Source organism: Chiloscyllium plagiosum, chromosome 20 (assembly GCF_004010195.1).
Source record: "Chiloscyllium plagiosum isolate BGI_BamShark_2017 chromosome 20, ASM401019v2, whole genome shotgun sequence".
NCBI lineage: Eukaryota > Metazoa > Chordata > Chondrichthyes > Orectolobiformes > Hemiscylliidae > Chiloscyllium > Chiloscyllium plagiosum.
Window position 1 is genome coordinate 30,124,212 of NC_057729.1, and position 20,992 is coordinate 30,145,203.

The 20,992-nt window shown below is 40.9% G+C and overlaps 1 protein-coding gene and 1 long non-coding RNA gene across 7 annotated transcripts in view; one reads left to right on the plus strand and one right to left on the minus strand.

Moving 5' to 3' along the window:
* The window catches only part of LOC122560130, a 107,499-nt gene extending 96,582 nt beyond the window's left edge, over positions 1-10,917 (minus strand). For all 4 annotated transcript variants that reach the window (XR_006314651.1, XR_006314653.1, XR_006314650.1 and 1 more), the window contains exon 1: positions 10,725-10,917. This is a non-coding gene — a long non-coding RNA (uncharacterized LOC122560130). The remainder of the gene's footprint in view (positions 1-10,724) is intronic.
* uckl1b (uridine-cytidine kinase 1-like 1b) overlaps positions 1-20,992 on the plus strand; it is a 124,592-nt gene that overhangs the window by 6,129 nt on the left and 97,471 nt on the right. The gene's annotated exons all lie outside the window — the stretch shown is intronic.

Here is a 20,992-nt window from a genome sequence, read left to right on the forward strand (position 1 = left end):
TGTTTTCACACTTTCCAGAATTGCTAAAACCACCTCCTTGTGAACCTCAATCCCACCTAGTTTAGTAGTCTGTATCTCTGTATTGTCCTCGACAATACAGAGTGTGAGTTTAAGTGTGAATACTGATGAAAAATATTAATTCCCCTATCTCCACTGACTCCACGCACAACTTCCCACTACTATTCTTAATTGGCCCTAATCTTAGTCTTTTATTCCTGACATACGTATAGAAAGCTTTATGGTTTTCCTTGATCCTATCTGCCAACAACTTCTCATGTCTCCTTCTGGCTCTTCTTAGCTCTCTCTTTAGGTCTTTCCCGGCTAACCTGTAACTCTCAAGAGCACTAACTGAGCCTTCACATCTCATTCTAACATAAGCCTTGTTCTTCCTCTTGACAAGAGATTCAACTTCTTTAGGAAACCATGGCTCCCACTTCCTCTCTGCCTGACAGGTACATACTTATCAAGGACATGCAGTAGCTGTTCCTTGAATAAGATCTATATTTTAATTGTGCCCATCCCCTGCAGTTTCCTTCCCTATCCTATGCATCCTAACTCTTGCCTAATCACATCATAATTGCTTTTCTCCCATCTATAACTCTTGCCCTGTGATATATACCTATCACTTTCCATTGCTAAAGTAAACATAACCGAATTGTGGCCACTATCACTAAAATGCTCACCTACTTCCAAATTTAACACCTGGCCAGGTTTATTACCTAGTACCAAATCCAATGTGGCCTCGCCTCTTGTAGGCCTATATACATAACTGCATCACGAAACCCTCCTGCACACACTGGACAAAAACTGACCCATCTAAAGTACTCAAACTACAGTATTTCCAGTCAATATTCTGTTACTCTCGCTCCTATCGCAAATCATCTTTGCTATCCTTTCCTCCACATCTTTGGAACTATTCGAGGCCTATAGAAAACTCCTAACAGGGTGACCTCTCTTTTCCTGTTTCTAACCTCAGTCCATACTACCTCAGTAGAAGAGTCCTCAAACATCCTTTTTGCCACCGTAATACTGTCACTGACTAACCATGCCACACCACCCCCTCTTTTACCATCTTCTCTATTCCTTTTTCTGTGCTGTATAACTCTGACTCTAACGAGGCAATTTTCAATAGCTTTTACAGTGAGAGTGCATGAAACAAAGCTTGTGTCAAATCAGTCATTTTCGTTTATTTGTTTTTTGAGAACTACACCTAATCTGCACAATTTTGGACTGTGGGAGGAAACCGGAGATGTGCAGATTAGGCGAATTGGCCATGCTAAATTTCCCATAGTGTTAGGTGGATTAGTCAGGAGTAAATGGAGGGGAATGGTTGGGTGGATTGCTCTTCGGAGGGTCGGTGTGAACTTGTTGGGCCAAAGGGCCTGTTTCCACACTGTAGGGAATCTAATCTTATCTAATGATGCACGGAATCAAACTAATGGAGATGTTCAAGTTCAGACATCATGTCCCCTGGTTACTTAAGGTCTGCTTTCCTTTTGATGCTCCTTATTTTCCTTGCTCAAAAATCAAAGATCACAGCGTAACTATGGATGAACATAACCATGTGACTTGCCTGGAATCAGGTGTTTGATCCCTTTTTATGTAATATTTGACTTCTTGCTATTGGTCCGCAATCTGAACCAATTTCTTATGGTAGGAATCTGCATTTTGACTCTTCTCTAGACTGGATTCAGCACAAGATAGTTCTGTTCTGTCCTTGGGTTGATAGCAAAGGTATGGTAATCAAAGATAAGTCCAAGCAGCAAATCTTTTGATTGTAATTTCCTCTGGCAAATGTACTTTATTTTTAATGTAAAATGTAACCATGACTGGAAGATCTTCAAGGACATGGAAAGCATCTCTATCTGGGGCAGCAGCTTCAGGTTCAAGACCCACCTTGGAATCTAATAGCCACAGGCAGCATAATGTGGCCAAACAGATTGATTTTAAAAAATACTGTGAGCCCTTCCAATATGTCTATCACAGGGAGTAAAGAGTAGGGGTATTTTCTGTTCAATAGAACCATGTGGAACCTGCAGTTCAATAGCTTCCCCATGTTAAAAGATCCCACATGCAAGTTTTTGCTGTGCAGTCCTGTTTTGAGGGACAGAAACACATGCGCAACCATATCTGGATGGTGGTTTTGTTTATTTGACCTATTCATTTACTTGACAATATTATGTATTTTAGGCCGTTAAACAAAAAAAATCATATCCTCTGGCATCCTCTGTGGATGAATTGTTCAGATGTAGTTGTAACGGAAGACTTTAAAGTTTGTCATTCATTTACCTTGTGGTAAGGTAATCTATCCATCACTTAATGCCGAATCAAGAAAGCAAAGGTCTACAGAGGCAATGTTTAAGGTATCACCAACTATGTATAGGATCATTTAAGATATGAATCTCAAAGAGATTAACAACATATCTAAATGCCTTCGATCTGGTGGAGTATTGTAGTCCATTTTAATCTAGAAAGAATTTGATCTTGGTGTGCTATAATCTGTACTAGTATTGTATAACAGATAGATATCTCAACCTGAGATGCAATTCAACAATATAGCAATCCAAGTACATGTATCATTGTCTATGAAGAGCTTTTGAAAGAAGCCATGAGTCAAGCGTTGGATTAGGCTGAGTAGGACGCTAATTTAAACCTTTGTCAAAATGGCTGTGATATGATCTAAAGGAATGTGTCAAGAAATCGAGTCATCAACCCTCGAGAAACCGACTAGTAGTCTGAATGAAGTGGAAGATTATCCCACAGCAATTGTGCTCATCTTATAACGGTAGATTCTGGTATATAATGCAGCCACATTTTCAGGATCAATATACATAAACTTGGCATATAAACAAAATCTGTGTCCTTCTGTCCCCACCTCCACCCCCACCATGCCTCAATTAATGTTTCAACTGATAAGTGCATGTTTAGACCTAAACTCGTATTAAACTCAATTTTTCAGTTCAGAAATACATGTAGTGTTTTGTTCATCGTAATGAGTTTGTGCAAATGATCAAACTGGTGATATGGCCCATGTCACCAAGAAGATATGCGTGAGCAGACCACACATGGCAGATAACAAACAGCAGTGGGCCCTCTTGCAAAAAGGATGATATACAATACCAGTTGCAAGCTATTATTTATAACTTTTTTTTGCTCACTCATTGAATTCCCATGCTGTCACAGAGTTACTTAGTGTTTCGTGAAAACTTGGTGTGGGAATGGAAGAAGGAACCTGCCCTGAGGAGAGGCCCAAGACCAAATGCAGCAGATGATAAGTTAGGCTGTTTTAAAATATCATGATTTTATGGTTTAAATTAGAATTATTTTGTACATTAATTTATTTTTAATTACTGCTCGTTCTTGCTGTCTTCTTTGTGGAAGTCACCTGCTTTATTGAAGGAAATTTTTATCCCTCAAATCCATTTTATATGCTGCAATGTGCACTAATCCACATTTAGGCAACTGAAAGTTATGACGAAAGCCAACAATCACAACAGTAGACATCTGAATTTAATCCTTCAGGTGCTATTTGAATTCATTTACAATTTTAAATGATTGTCTACACTGTTGTTGAAAAACCATGAATTCCAGTCTGGTTTTTGTATGCTTGTTAAATGTAAAATTTATAATGTACCAAGCGCAAATTTAGTTGTAATGATATCAGTCATTTATATCAGAGCTCAAACTGTTAAATGATTATAATAAAGCATCTAATTGGTGAATGTTTACTATTCTGTCTGAAAGCAATATACTGCAGCTACTGGAAACCTGAATTAAATGGAAAATGGTTGGAAAGTTAGCAGATCAGGAAACTGAAAACAAGACGTGACATTTCAAATCAATGATTATATGCATTTTGTGAACTAGGACTAGATATAGTGGTCTTGAATAACAAACTTATAAGCACACGTCCTCTTGGCTGAAGTCTGTTGTTCACTTTAGGGAAATCTACAATAGGCCCAAATCACAAACAAATCATCACATAGATGCTGCTGAAGGTGATGAAAGTAGATTTGTATTTTTACAGGGCATGCTACATTCAGATTTAATTTGATCCCAGTAATTGTCTTTTATCTTAATTGCTGCATTCAGCAGTTTAGCATTTAAGTTCATAGAATTTAAAAGTGCAGAAACAGGCCACTCAGATGATCTTATCTATGCCCAACTGGAGCCAACATCTCCAACTCTTTGCTCTGCATTCTTTTAACAATACCTTTTGAATACCTGATTTTCCATTAAATTGTTATTATCAAAAGTACAGTAAACTATTTCCCGTTTTACTAACCCTTGTTGGAAGAAAAAAACATTTTTCTAACTTGCATCCAGTTTCTTCCAGTGATAAGCCTCTGTCTGTGACTCCTTCCAACTGATTCATAAGCTGGAAACAATATTTTATGATGAAGCCTTTAAAAGCTTGCATACCATGCAAAATTCCAGATGTTCCTTTATCTTCTCTGTTCCACTGAAAATGGTCCCATTATATTTTAATAGCTATAATCTTTTTTTTATTTCAGACAGTTTGTGATGAATTTTCTGGATGCCTCATTATAGGAAAGATGTAGTAGCTTTAGTGAGGTTCAGATGAGATTTACCAGGATGCTGCCTGGACTGGAGGGTATGCCTTATGAAGAAAGGTTGAGGGAGATAGGGAACATAGAAGGTTGAGAGGTGACTTGATAGAGGTGTACAAGATGATGAGAGGCACAGATACAGTGGCTAGCCAGAGACTTTTTTCCCAAGGGGAGAAATGGCTATCATGAGGGCATAATTTGAAGGCGATTGGAGGAAGGTTTAGGGGAGATTTCAGAGGTATGCTCTTTATGCAGAGAGTGGTGGGTCTGTGGAATGCACTGCCAGCGGTGGTCATAGATTCAGGGACATTTAAGTGACTCTTGGATAGGCACATGGTAGATAATACAATGACGGGTATGTTGGTATGTAGAATAGGGTAAAAGGTTGGCACAACATCGAGGCCTAAAGAACATGCTGTACTATTCTCTATGTTCTTCGACTCTTTCCATGCTTATCCCACTCTTTCTACGATGAGATGCTGGACCTAATCCATATTATGTACAAATACAGAATAACCTCCTTTTTGTATTCACTGTGCAATGTATGAAATTCTGCATTCCATTTGCATCCATCATAGTCTTATTCCCCTGACTGCAGTCTTTATATATGCATGTACAATTTTCCCCCACATTTTTAAGAGATAGAGGTGAGGTACTTTTTCAAACAAGACAGGGGAATATGTGATGAACAGTGGCACCATGGGAAGCACTGAGAATCTGGGACCTTGGTGTGCATGTCCACCAGTCTGTTACTGTACTTTAACAAGACTGATAAAGTGGTTACGAAAGCATTTGGGAAACCTTGTAGGAGCAGAAGTAATCCATTCAGTCACTTAAGTCTGTTCTGCCATTCAGTGAGATTATGGCTATTTTGTAGCCCAACTCCACATATCAGCCTTTGGCCCATATCTTTTTCAACAAAAAATCTACTTCAGATTTAAAATTAACAACTAATCTAGCATCAATTTCCATTTTTGAAAGAGTTCCAAAACATCTAACATCCTTTTTTGTGCAGAAGCACTCCCTAATATCTCTCCTAAATGGTCTGCCCCTAATTTTCAGACCATGCCCCTCAGTTCTAGAAGCCCCAACCAGTGGAAATGGTTTATCGGTTTATACCCTGTCTTTGCCTGTCATGTCTTTGAAGACTTTGATCAGGTCTTCCCTTAGTAAGAACTTCCTAAATTCTAAAGAAAATAGGCATACTTTGTATAATCTTTTCTGAAATGTAAGTACTGAAGTTGTCCTTGTATGCTAGTCATGCCTTGCTTTTAATCACCGAGGCACAGTGTTTTAGAGCAGGGAGGTTATGCTGGAACTGTATAAAATTACAATATTATATGCAGTTCTGGAATCAAGTCTGTTTCGTCTCCCCAGTGTAGATGAGACCGCATTTGTGAAGAGCGAATATAATAGACTAGATTGAGTGAAGTGCAGGCAAATTGCTGCTTCACCTGGAAGATGTGTTTGGGCCCTTGGATAATGAGGTAGTACATGGGCAATTGTGTGGGAAGATGCTGTGGGGAGGTGTTTAAGGTAAGGGGCCAGAGATTTATGTGGATGTGAGGGGGGGAGAAATTTCACCCAGAGAGTGGTGGGAATCTGGAACTCGCTGCCTGTAAGGGTGATCTAGGCAGAAACCTTCACAAACACTTAAGAAGTATATAGATGTATACTTGCAATGCCAAGGCATACAGGACTATGTGACAAATACTGGAAAAGGGGATTAGAATAGTTTAGATGGTCACAAGGAACAGTACAGCACAGGAAGAGGTCCTTCAGCCCTTCATGCTTGTGCTGCCACATTTTGCTCTCCATGCTAGAACTGTCATCATTTATAGGATCCATATCCCTCTGTTCCATTCCTATTTGTGTATTTGTCCAGGTGCTTCTTGAATGCTGCTATCGTGTCTCCTCTGGCAACGTGTTCCAGGCACTCCTCCACCTTTTGAGTGAAAACATTTCCTCACCCATCTCTTTTAAACTTCACCCCTCGCACCTTGAACCTGTGTCCCCTACTAATTGATCCCTCCATCCTGGGAAAAAGCTCCATACTTTCCACTCTATCCATGCTTTTAAACTTCAGTCAGGTCACCCCTGAACCTCCTATGTTCCAGTGAAAACAAGTGCAGTCTATCAAACCTTTCCTCATAGCTAACATCCTCCATACCAGGCAACGTTCTGGTAAATCTTTTCTGTACTCTCTCCAAAACATCCACATCTTTTTGGTAATGTGGTGACCAGAAACTAAACGCAATATTTTAAATGTGACCTAACTAAAGTTCTATAAAGCTGCAGCATAACTTGTCTATCCTTTTCTCCTCAATACTCTTTCCAATGAAGGCAAGCATGCCATAAGCCCTTTTTTACTACATTATCTACTTGCACTGCCACCTTCAGTGATCTGTGGACCAGCACATCAATACCCCTAAGGGTTCTGCCATTCACTGTATAATTTCCATCTGTACTTAACTTTCCAAAATGCATCACCTCACGTTTATCCAGATTAAACTCCATCTGCCCATGCCTTCAACTGATCCAAATCCTGCTGTATCCTCTGGCAATACTCCCCACTATTCACAACATCACCAGTCTTTGTATCATCTGCAAACTTAATAATTAGACCAGCTATGTTTTCCTCCCAAGTCATTTATGTACTTCATGAACAGCAGAGGTCCCAGCACTGATGCCTGTGGAACACCAGTAGTCACATCCCTCCATTCGGAAAAGCATTCTTCCACCACTACCCTCTGCCTCCTATGACTAAACCAGTTCTGCATCCATCTTGCCTGCTCACCCTGATATTATGTGACTTCACCTTTTGTACCAGTCTGTCATGAGAGACCTTGTCAAAAGCTTTAGTAAAGTCCCTGTAGACAACATCAACTACTTTTCCCTCATCAATCATCTTTGTCACCTTTTTAAAACAAAAACTCGAACAAGTTCATGAGGCATGGTTTCCTCTGCACAAAACCATGCTGTCCATTGCTAATAGGTCATCCGATTTCTGAATGCATCTAGATCTTGTCCCTAAGAACCTTTTCCAACAATTTCCCTACCACCGATGTGAGACTTACAGGCCTATAATTTCAAGGATAATCCTTCTTAAACAATGGTTGTTCATGATTGATGGTCTGAATGGATTTTTGTTTCTGTTTTCTGTGCTGTAGACCTCTAACCTTAACACTCTTTATATGCAGTGAGCAGTAATATGAGGAAAATCAATTCATGATTGATTTTAAAAGGCTCATTGATTTTAATTGGGTTGCAACCTTTACCAGTCCTTTAGAACTATGAAGTTTAATGAGTTGAGATGAAACTTTTAGTTTTAACTCACTCAAATGCTGTTAACTTGGAAATATTAAAAGTCCAATTTTAGTTCTAAGTATGTCATTATTCCTTACTACTGATAGAAGGAGGATAGAAGCCTATCCAATATATTTGAGATGTAGCACCATCTGTGGACCTGCAGTAAATGGTAGATCTTAGCAACATTTAATCAGAGATTGAGGTTCAGGGGTAAAATGAACTCTGACATGCACAAATCACTCAATTGATGACGAAAATTTTATAATATCAGATTGGGAACTAGCCAAGCTTGTACGAAAACAGTATATTGATAAGGTAAGACTTAAATGTCTGCAATCGTTGTGGTAGGTACAGATAAAAAAGCTACAAAATGAGCAGTAGAGAGTGAGAGACGCTATTGTAGTGATGGAATAGACCAAGTAGTGGAAGAGGTCAGTGAGGTAGCAGACTATCCTGGGATGGGAAATGAAGTGCAAAATGAGATAAGATGGGTTTCCCATTTTGTGTGGTTGGCTTGATTTGTTTTTTGAGGTTTTGAGCACCAAGAAAGAATAACATTCTGACAACAAAATATTTCCACTTCATGCAACTTCCTTAGTAGGGGTCAGTTAGTTTGGGTGACTGGATGAAGCTGAGGTCACCACAAAGTTCTCAAAGTTTCAACCTCATCTTGGGCAGGTTAAACCACCACCAGTTGTCTCTAATGAGAGAACAGCCCTATTGCCTGGTAAGATTATGGCTACTTTACATTTCCTTTTGTGGTATGTGGGATCTGACCTGTTTCAAGTGCTGCTTACACCAGGTAGGGCAATAAATCCTTTTATTAAACTTTTTTTTTTCTGAATGTGCAACTTTACATTACTTTGCACTGAACTGCTGTTGTCTTCTAATTCCTAGTTCACTGACATGTATTTTTGTCATTTTGCAATCTCTTTTGTTATTTCTCACTGTTTATTCATGCCTCCTAGCATGGAATCTTGAGTGTACCTCAATATTATAATCTGTTTATTTGTCTTGGTTTGTACTAATTTGGTGAATGGTACAATTGCAGACACCATTGGGGCCAGGAGTTAATTGCCTTTCGCACTGAGAATCATCTAGGTGCATATCTTCAGTTCTCAGAAAACAAGTAGTTAACATGACTGACAGAAATCCAGTAAATGCAAGAGCAATACTCAGTATGATACTGAAAATTGCCTCAAATGAAAGCTCATTTACCTCGGAGCTGTATAGAAATAATGAAACCCATGTGGTTTGTTAGATGGTGAGCTGTGAAACCCAATAGGATGAAGGTTAAGGTTGTCTTGTTTTCTTATCTGCATTATGGACTGATTTGTGTTTTTTTTTAAAGCATATTACTCTACTAATACTTATGGGTAGGAAGTGTACAATTTATCACAACCACTTGCGATGATGTGTTTAACTGACAAAATTCTGGGCTACACAAGTATCTAGGGAATTTCTCACTACATTTTTTAGTGTCAGGCAAGTTCAGCATTCATCTCTGGAGAGAGAAACTGAGCTAAAACAATATCCTAAAACAAAAGTCTATAGACCTCTTAGGTAGAAAATCATGGATATTGAAAAAGGGAAAAAGAGTGGAAGTGATAAGTGAGAGATATGCAAATAGTTTGAGGAGAATTAAGTATTAAAAAGGAAAAAAGAATGAGATGTTAACTTGGAAGAGTTCAAGAAATACAGAAAGACTATGAGGGAGGACATAAATTAAGCAAGTCATTGGATCACAGAGTATCCATAAATAAACATTGCATAATTATATTAACTCATGATCTTTATGGTGATTTAGTTGATTCAAAAACCTAGAATCTTGACTACAGTGCCTGTACTGAATCATTGAGAAACAATGGAGATATATGAGTACTAGAGGTAGTACAGAAGCAGATACCAGTCATCAGCGGTTATATGGAAAGGCTTAAGTTTTTCATTGGTAGATGTATTTGAGTGGTGACCTTTACTGAGTAAAAAAAAATGAAAAGGAGAGAGGTCATCTAAACTGCATCCATTACAGACTTTGGTGACTGTAGCAATAGGATAGGTTGCACCTAAAACAATGTAGTTGTTGCCTAATCACTATGGTTTCATATCTGTGTCCATCCTCAAATAATGCTTAGTGGTAGGTCATATTTTCCACTCAAAAACATCCTTTCTTGCTAAAGGCTATAATTGGTGTAGATTCAGATATTAGTTCCATGAGCCCCTCCTGACCTTCTCTTTTCAGAAAAGGTTTCTGCAGCATCTTGCAACAAACTAACTGACCAAATCAATTCTTGTGCTATCACCTGTAAGACACTAGATTGGAGTCAGTTAAACCAGATGTTATTTCATACCTTGAGCTGGTCTTTGTGAACATTGCAGATCTTTTCCAGATCATCCATGGGAAGACTAGATCCACCAATTCTGGGAAGCTGCTCCCAGCCAATAGCAAGCAAGCATTTGAGCATTAGGTCCCAAAACAACCCTCATTCTGTAACATAGAACTTCATATGTTGTTTGAACAGTTGTAATTTAGTATACCTGTTGCTGGATGTCCAAATCAAAATAAAGTTGCTGCTATCAATGATTCAGCCTTAAAAAAAACTTTAAACTGCCCTACCTTAAGCCATGCTTGATTTTGTGTCAGCAGATATTTTAAAACTGCTCCTGCTTTAAGAAAAATAACTTTGCAGCTGCTAAGAAATTGTCACTTATGTATTGGCTGTAAGGAGCACAGCATTCTAGCTGTACAGCTTTCCAATGGCAATTCACTACTTTTCTTTTATTCCAACTCGAGTACTTCTGCTTTTTTTTTCTTTAAATTAAGATGATCTTAGACATTTATCTTACCTTGACAGAATTGACATTCCCATCAGATTTTTGTTTTGGTGGTTTGTGGCATCTATGCAGCTATCTGTGCTCACAGAGACTGTTATGCTTTAAAATGGGGAAGTCTCCCTTTGTTTGAAATCTCTTGTCTCGTTGGTCTTCAATAAGTTTGGCAATTATCTGCCACCAACCCATTAAAGTTGTTTAGCAATGACTGTTAGCGCAATCAGGAAGTGACTTTGCTTACAGTGAGATGTTTTATCTAATGCAGCAATGTTTGTTATCTCTTATGACATTGACATTGGAGATATTGGCACTGAAGAGTCGAACAGCTTTGACAACAACTAGATATTATAAACCCGAGGAAGGGAACATTTGTATATAAGTGTCAAGGTTAGTATTAAGTTAGCTTCTAATAGAGGAGCCTGCTTCTGGTAGAGTAAAAACAAACTGCAGATACTGGAATCCAAATTAGATAAGCAGCAGGCTGGAAGAACACAGCAAACCAGGAGCATCAGGAGGTGGAAAAGTCTAATGTTTTGGGCATAACAGAGTATCATGCTTCACGTCATCAGAGGTATGATGAAATATGAAACCTTCATGCACTCTAATCACATAATTTGTAGGGATGATTTTGTGATGAAAGGTATGTGATTTATAGAATTTTTAATTAGAGTTTGGATTTTAAGCTAGTGGCATATGAGTGTTGCTCTATTTGTGTGAGGGAGTTTGATAATGAACAAGGTCCAGTATTTTCAGAACCATGATTGAAAACCAGTATGTGTCACAGAGCAGATGAGTGAAGGCCTCTTGGAGTATCAGTCAAAGTTTGTTTATACTGTAGAGTTTTAAGATGGCAGAAAAAGGGTGGGGGGGAATTAAGCCATAAGCTTAGTCAAAGCTAGGATGAGCAAGTTTGTTTATTTAAATTTAGTTCAAAGATTTATGAATTCAGTTTGAAAGAGACCTGATTAAAGATATGTGCAAAAATAGTTTCTTCTAGAGAAAGAATTTTGTTCAGAGCAGCTGGGGAGATAAGCTGCATTAATGTAATGGCTTCAGTTCATGAAAAGTTCCAGAGCAGGTGTATTTATTTAAAAACATGCATTTGTTCTTCAAAACTGTAGAAGTCTAACATTACTGTTTTGTGAGTCAATTAAAAGGCATCATAGTTTACAGAACGAGAGATTGACTGATAGTCAAAGAGATGTACAGCATGGAAACAGATCTTTTGGTCCAACCCGTCCATGCTGACCAGATATCCCAACACAATCTAGTTCCACTTGCCAACACCCGGCCCATATCCCTCCAAACCCTTCCTGTTCATATACCCATCCAAATGCCTCTTAAATGTTGCAATTGTACCAGCCTCCACCACTTCCTCTAAACCTCTATAAGGTCACCCCTCAGCGTCCGATGCTCCAGGGAAAACAGCCCCAGCCTATTCAGTCTCTCCCTATAGCTCAATTCCTCCAACAATGGCAACATCCTTGTAAATCTTTTCTGAACCCTTTCAAGTTTCACAACATCTTTCCAATAGAAAGGAGACTAGAATTGCATGCAAAATTCCAACAGTGGCCTAACCAATGTCCTGTAGAGCCGCAACATGACCTCAGAACTCCTGTACTCAATACTCTGACCAATAAAGGAAAGCATACCAAGCAACTTCTTCACTATCCTATCTACCTGCGATTCCATTTTCAATGAGCTATGAACCTGCACTACAAGGTCTCTTTGTTCAGCAACACTCCTTGGACCTTACCATTAAGTGTATAAGTCCTGCTAAGATTTGCTTTCCCAAAATGCAGCGCCTCGCATTTATCTGAATTACACTCCATCTGCCATTTCTCAGCCATTGGCCCATCTGGTCCAAATCCTGTTGTAATCTGAGGTAACCCTCTTCGCTACACCTCCAATTTTGGTGTCATCTGCAAACTTACTCTTATGCTCACATCTGAATCATTTATGTAAATGACAAAAAGTAGAGGACCCAGCACTGATCCTAGTGGCACTCCACTGATCACAGGCCTCCAGTCTGAAAAACAACCCTCCACCACCACCCTCTGTCTTCTACCTTTGAGCCAGTTCTGTATCCAAATGGCTAGTTCTCCCTGTATTCCATAAGATCTAACTTTGCTAATCAGTCTCCCATGGGGAACCTTGTTGAATGCCTTACTGAAGTCCATATAGATCACATCTACCGCTCTGCCCTCATCAGTCTTCTTTGTTACTTCTTCAAAAAACTCAATCAAGTTTGTGAGACATAATTACCCATGCACAAAGCCATGTTGACTATCCCTAATCAGTCCTTGCCTTTCCAAATACATGTACATCCTGTCCCTCAGGACTCTCCCCAACAACTTGCACACCACCGACATCAGGCACACCGGTCTATAGTTCCCTGGCTTGTCCTTACCACCCTTCTTTAAGAGTGGCATCACGTTAGCCAACCTCCAGTCTTCCGGCACCTCACCTGTGAATGCTGATGATACAAATATCTCAGGAAGAGGCCCAGCAATCACTTCTCCAACTTCCTACAGAGTTCTAGGGTACACCTGATCAGGTCCTGGGGATTTATCCACCTTTTATGCATTTCAGGACATCCAGCACTTCCTCCTCTGTAATATGGACATTTTGCAAGATGTCACCATCTATTTCCCTACAGTCTATATCTTCCATATCCTTTTCCACAGTAAATACTGATGCAAAATATTCATTTAGTATCTCCCCCATTTTCTGTGGCTTAATACAAAGGCCGCCTTGCTGATCTTTGAGGGGCTCTCTTCCCTCCCCATTTACCCTTTTGTCCTTAATGTATTTGTAAAAACCCTTTGGATTCTCCTTAATTCTATTTTCCAAAGCTATCTCATGTCCCCTTTTTGCCCTCCTCATTTCCCTCTTAAGTGTACTCCTACTGCCTTTATACTCTTCTAAGGATGCACTCGATCTATCCTGTCTATATCTGACATGTGATTCCTTCTTTTTCTTAACCGTCAATTTCTTTAGTCACCCAGCATTCCCTGTACCTACCAACCTATCCTTTCACCCTGACAGGAATATACTTTCTCTGGGTTCTCATTATCTCATTTCTGAAGGCTTCCCATTTTCCAGCCGTCCCTTTACCTGCAAACATCTGCCCCCAATCAGCTCTTGAAAGTTCTTGCCTAATACTGTCAAAATTGGCTTTTCTCCAATTTAGAACTTCAACTTTTAGATCTGGTCTATCCTTTTCCATCACTATTTTAAATCTAATAGAACTATGATCGCTGGCCCCAAAGTGCTCTCCCACTGACACCTCGGTCACCTGCCCTGCCTTATTTCCCAAGACTCGGTCAAGTTTTGCACCTTCGCTTGTAGGTACATTCACATACCGAATCAGAAAATTGTCTTGAACCCACTTAACAAATTCCCGTCCATCTAAACCCTTAACACTATGGCAGTCCCAGTCTATGTTTGGAAAGTTTAAATCCCCTATCATAACCACCCTATTATTCTTACAGATAGCTGAGATCTCCTTACAACTTTGTTTCTCAATTTCCCTCTATTAGGGGGTCTATAATACAATCCCAATAAGCTGACCATCCCTTTCTTATTTTTTAGTTCCACCCAAATAACTTCCCTGGATGTATTCCCAGGAATATCCTCCCTCTGCACAGCTGTAATACTATCCCTTAGCAAAAACACCACTCTCCCTCCTCTCTTGCCTCCCTTCCTATCCTTCCTGTAGCATTTGTATCCTGGAACATTAAGCACCCAGTCCAGCCCATCTCTGAGCCATGTTTCTATAATTGCTATGATATCCCAGTCCCATGTTCTTAACCATGCCCTGAGTTCATCTGCTTTCCCTGTTAGGCCCCTTGCATCGAAATAAATGCAGTTTAATTTATCAGTCCTGCCTTGTCCCTGACTTTGTTTGTTTGTTTGTTTGTTTTGACACGCTTCGGTTCTCAACTGTACCAATCTCCGATTGATCTCTTTTCCTCACTATCTCCCTGGGCCAAACCCCCATCCCCACCTTACTAGTTTAAATCCTCCTGAGCAGCTCTGGAAAACCTCCCTGCCAGTATGTTAGTCCCCTTCCAATTTAAGTGCAATCTGTCCTTCTCGTACAGGTCACTTCTACCCCAAAAGAGATTCCAATGATCCAAAAATGTGAATCCTTCTCCCATGCACCATTTCCTCAGCCATGCATTAATCTGCTCTATCCTCCTATTCCTGCCCTTAGTAGCTCGTAGCACCAGGAGTAATCCAGATATTACTCCTCTCGAGGACCTCCTTTTTAAACTCCTGCCTAACTCTCTGTAATCTTCCTTCAGAATCTCAACCTTTTCTCTTTCTGTCATTGGTTCCAATGTGGACGATGACCTCTTGCTGATTCCTCTCCCCCTTGAGAATGTTCTGCACCCTCTCTGGGATACCCTTGATCTTGGCACCAGGGAACGCAAGGCACCCCTTGTTGCATTATAGCCAGTCTCAATACCAGACTCTTGGCTGTTCGTGCTACGTTCCCCAGTGAATTGATCACCCACTGCATTTTCCAAAACAGCATACTTGTTTGAAATGGGAATTGCCACAGAAGACTCTTGCACCAGCTGCCTACCTCTCTTACCTTTCCTGAAGTTAACCTATCTATGTGACTGTATCTGAGACTTCCCCTTCCTTTGACTGCCATCCATCACACATAGTGTTGCTGTTGCAAATTCATCATTGCCTCTAATTGCCTCTCCACCTGATCCATTTGATCTGATAGGATTTGCAACCAACAGCATTTATAGCAGATATAATCCGCAGTATCCCTTAAACTCTCTTTAAACTCCCACGTCTGACAGGAAGTGCATATCACTCTACTAAAGGGCATTTTTGCTCCTTCATAATCTAAAGACCCAGAAAATAACACTGTCTTATTCCTCTACAAACACTGCCCTAGGTTAAATTAATATTTATGGCTTATATGTTAAGTTAAATCTGGAGACATATCTTAAATATATAATTAAGAAAGAACCCACTCTTCTCAGTACTGCAGACTTTCTGTAGGCCACACTTAAAAGCAATTCACTTATCCATTTCTGCACTGTGAACTTCGCCCAAACAGTTTCTCCAAGATCAGTTGTGAATTTTACTGTTTGTGTCTCTCACTCTCTCGCTCACATCTGACATTTGGTAGTAACATCGAACTTTAATCTTAAGTGTATCAACAGCATGCCATTTAAAACTATATTGCCATACTGACCATGAAACATATCACAACTCTATTGACTGAGAGTAATAGGGATGTGGATGTACTGAAGGCTCTACAGAAATCTGTATCTACACATCCTTAGAGGTATGAGTTATAGGGAGGGACTGGAGATAACTACGTTTTCCACTGTGGGAATGAAGCAATTGACTGGTTACTTTTATAGAGAATATGATGTAAGAAATAGAATGGGAAAGGGGTAATCCAAAATACTACTACTAGAGTATGCCAAAGGTGAATCTCAGCAATTGTAAACCAGAATAGAATCCGTAGTTACACGGAAAAAGGTGCGTTGATTAGGAATAGCCAGCACAGTTTTCTAAAGGGGCAATCCAGGTTTAATTAACTTGCTGGAGTTTTTTGTTCGAGGTAATGTAAATGCTTGATGACTGTAACACTTTTTTTTGATGTAGATTTCCAAAAGGCATTCAATGCAGTACCTCAGCAGGTTGAGGAAAGTTGTACATCATAGTGTAAAAGGAACAGTGGCTAAGTGATAGAACATTACAGCGCAGTACAGGCCCTCCGGCCCTCTGCGCCAACCTGTCATACCAATCTGAAGCCCATCTAACTTACACTATTCCATGTACGTCCCCATATGCTTGTCCAATGACGACTTAAATGTACTTAAAGTTGGTGAATCTACTACCGTTGCAGGCAAAGCATTCCATACCCTTACTATTCTGAGTAAAGCATACGAGAATGTTGGGTACAATAGTGGTACCACAATATAGGAAAGCTGTGAATGCATTGTAGAGGAGTACAGAGTGATTTTATGAGCATGGCTCTGAGAAAATCTAACAATGAGGCCCGATTGAAGAAGTTTGAACTGTTTTCCCTAAAGAGAAGAAGGTTAAGAGAATATCTAATTGAGGTTTTCAAAATTGAGAGCAGAGTAGTTAGTTGAAAAGTGTGGTGCTGGAAAAGTGCAGCAGGCCAGGCAGCATCCGAGGTACAGGAGAATCAACGTTTCGGGCATAAGCCCTTCTTCAGGAATGAGACTAGTATGCCAAGCAGGCTAAGATAAAAGGTGGGGGGAGGAATTTGGGGGCGGGGCGCTAGGAATACGATAAGTGGAAGGAGGTGAGGGTGATAGGCCAGAGAGGGGGTGGGGGCGGAGAGGTTGGGATGAAGATTGGAGATCAAGAGGGCAGTGCTGAATCCAGGGGTTGGGGCTTAGATAAGGTGGGGGGACGGGAAATGAGGAAGCTGGAAAAATCAACATTCATCCTGTGTGGTTGGAGGGTTCCTAGGCGGAAGATGAGGCGCTCTTCCTCCAGGCGTCTTGTGGCCAGGATCTGGCGATGGAGGAGGCCAAGTACCTGCATGTCCTTGGCGGAGTGGGAGGGGGAGTTAAAGTGTTCAGCCACGGGGCAGTTGGGTTGGTTGGTGCGGGTGTCCCAGAGGTGTTCCCTAAAATGTTCCGCAATTAGGCGGCCTGTCTCCCCAATATAGAGGAGACCACATCGGGTGCAGTGGATACAGTAAATGATGTGTGTGGAGGTGCAGGTGAATTTGCGACGGATATGGAAGGATCCATTGGGGCCTTGGAGGGAGGTAAGGGGGGAGGTGTGGGCGCAAGTTTTGCACTTCTTGCAGTTGCAGGGGAAGGTGCTGGAAGTGGAGGTTGGGTTGGTGAAGGGGTGCGGACCTGACGAGGGAGTCGCGGAGGGAGTAGTCTCTCCGGAACGCTGATAGGGGTGGGGAGGGAAATATATCCCTGGTGGTGGGGTCTGTTTGGAGGTAGCAAAAATGATGAAGGATGATACGATGTATCCGGAGGTTGGTGGAGTGGAAGGTGAGGACCAGTGGTGTTCTGTCCTGGTGGCGATTGGAGGGATGGGGTTCAAGGGCGGAGGTCCAGGAAATGGAGGAGATGTGGTGGAGAGCATTGTCGACCATGTTGGAGGGGAAATTGTAGTCTTTGAAGAAGGAGGCATTTGGGCTGTTCGGTAGTGGAATTGGTCCTCCTGGGAGCAGATGCGGCGGAGGCGGAGGAATTGGGAATATGGGATGGTGTTTTTACAGGGGGCATGGTGAGAGTTGGTCAGTTTGTAGTAAATGTCTGTGTTGAGTCGGTCGCCCGAGATAGAAATGGAGAGGTCTAGGAAGGGAAGGGAGGAGTCTGAGATGGTCCAGGTAAATTTGAGGTCGGGGTGGAAGGTGTTAGTAAAGTGGATGAACTGCTCAACCTCCTCGTGGGAGCACGAGGTAGCACCAATACACTCATCAATGTAGCGGAGGAAAAGGTGGGGTATGGTGCCAGTATAGCTGCAGAAGATGGACTGTTTCACACACCCGATGAAGAGGCAGGCGTAGCTGGGGCCCATGCGGGTGCCCATGGCTACTCCTTTGGTTTGGAGGAAGTGGGAGTTTTGGAAGGAGAAGTTGTTAAGAGTGAGGACCATTTCAGTCAGTCAAAGGAGGGTGTCAGTGGAAGTGGAAGTGGATTCAGCACCCGCCTCTTGACCTGCAATCTTCTTCCTGACCTCTCCGCCCCCACCCCCTCTCCGGCCTATCACCCTCACCCTCACGTCTTTCCACCAGTGCCCCACCCCCAAATTCTCCCCCCCCCCCCCCACCTTTTATCTCAGCCCGCTTGGCACACCAGCCTCATTCCTGAAGAAGGGCTTATGCCCGAAACGTCGATTCTCCTGCTCCTCGGATGCTGCCTGGCCTGCTGCGCATTTCCAGCACCACACTTTTCAACTCTGGTCTCCAGCATCTGCAGTCCTCACTTTCTCCTCGCAGAGTAGTTAGGGTGAAGCTGATGTTTTTTTCATAAAAATAAACCAGAACGGGAGGACATAGCTTTAAAGTGATGTGCAAACTAAGGGTGTTCAGAAGAATCTTTTTCACACACTGAAATGTTAAGTTATGGAGTGTATTGCTTCAAAGTGTGGTGGGGCAGGCTTAATTGAGGCAGTCAAGAAGGCATTGAATGATCATTTTGATTGAAGTCGTATGCAGTGATATGAATGTAAGATGCACGTGACAGTAAATCAGTCAATGAGAAGAACAGTAAAACACAATAAAAATCTGTATGGGGAAAAGGCAGAAGATTGGCACTCGGTAATAGAACCAGTGTAGACACGATGAACTGAATGATTGTCTTGTGCACTGTAATAATTCTGTGATTCTGGGAACATTTTACTTCCTGAGCTCTTTTGCAAGCTAGATGAATCATCCAGCTTCATTTTTAATTCCTCAAAGTTTTAATTTTTAATTCAATTTTTTACCTGTCTTCCTTCATGGAGAACAATGCAGGCTTTGCAGCTGCCCACTGCCTCCTGGACTGTGCCAAAGAGACATTTTAGAATCTCTCCATTTTCTAAAGTTCATCTCACATTGAGAATCACCTGGGCAATTGTATCCAGGTAGAAGCACTGATTAACTATCGTGAGACTCAAATACACTCTTAGAAGCAAATGAACAAACCATTCTTTGAATTTTTCTATGATTTTGGGGTCTTACACTGTTAACACATAGCCCTCTGCCATTGCCTCATTATAATAATATCATAATAGTATTTAGGGCTATTTGTACAAATGGCTATTAAAACTGCAACATAACTTTTTTTCAACAGAGAAAAAGCTTTTTTTTTCCTTAAGTTTAAAGGACAGGAGATTTAAAGGCTTGACAGCTTGTTCATGCCACAGACTTTATCTGCTTCTGCCAGTATTCAGATGTATAAATCGATCACCGAGAGATATGGACCCTTGCCAGAGAAAATGGGAACTGTTTAAACTTCGCAATGATTCAGGTTCCCCATGTGTGAATTGCATCTACCTCCTTTCTCTTCTCTACTGGTGAAAAAAGAATCTGTTGGACTTGGGAGTTACACATCTGGATTGGTAATTTTATGTTGAGCACAGAATTTCCACTATTTGTGTAAATCCAGCAAACTTTTAAATCTCATATTGTAACAAATGCTTGCTGTTCCTGCCCCTGACCTTCGTGATGTTAGTTTACCCTCCAAAGGTTTGCTCACACATGCCCAATATTATGCAGTGTTTTGTACTACAGACTTAGAGGCTGAGTTGCCAAATGTCCCTGTAAAGGCCTGTGCTTGCTGTATTGGATTGAGGGTAGAAGAAGCAAATAAAGTCAGGATATGGAGGTGTTGAATTCAAAGGGTATATTTGTAATGTGCAGTGAAACAGAGGCCAGCAAAAAGAACTGGTGCTTATGGAAACACCAGCACGTGAAAAGTGAATTCTGAAATTGGTTCCTCTGAAGGAAGCAAAAAGAGATTAATCAGTGCTTGGAATATGACAAAGGTGGTTTGGTGTGATCTTCTGAAGTATGATGAAGGGTGTGACAGAGGGAATGGATGTGGAAAGGGAGAATAGACTTTGCTATGTAGTGAGACATTTTGAGGTAATTTGAAGTACCTATACAGGATCCAAGTTTTGTCATAATCCTGGAGTGGATGATCACTGTTGTGTCACTCATGTTTGCTATACTTACTGGGAGGAGGATCTCAAAAAGACATCTGGAAAGAAAACCTCTCTCATTGATCTGATCTCATTCAGCAGATCCTTTTGGAATACATCAGTCAATCTGGGAGCTTGCCAATGATTCACACAGAAGCAGTTTCACTCTCCCAATACTCCAGTGCAAAGTTTTTCTGATGGAGTGTAACCCCAACAGAGGTACACTGATACTTTAAATAGGTCTCTGATTGAATGACTGGAAATTGTCAGGGTTTTCCATGACACAAGTAAATCAAGTGGGAAATCTTTGTGAGATTACAAGACCTGACAGATTGTTTGTTTGTTTTTGGGTGCAATGACTGAGCTTCTAACTCTCTCTGCTGTAAACATTACCAAGATTAACCTTGATGTTCAATGTTATGCAATTAAGTTCATTGCTAATCAAATAATTAATTGCCACTTGCTTGAAAGATTGCAGAGACGAGATTTCAAATTCATTCCTATTCTGATTAGTGTTGACTTACTCGGACCTACCGACAATAGAGCTGAATATATTAAAATAGAATGTGTTGAACTAGACAGGTGTCTTGTACATAGCATAAAAACCTCTGTTCTTT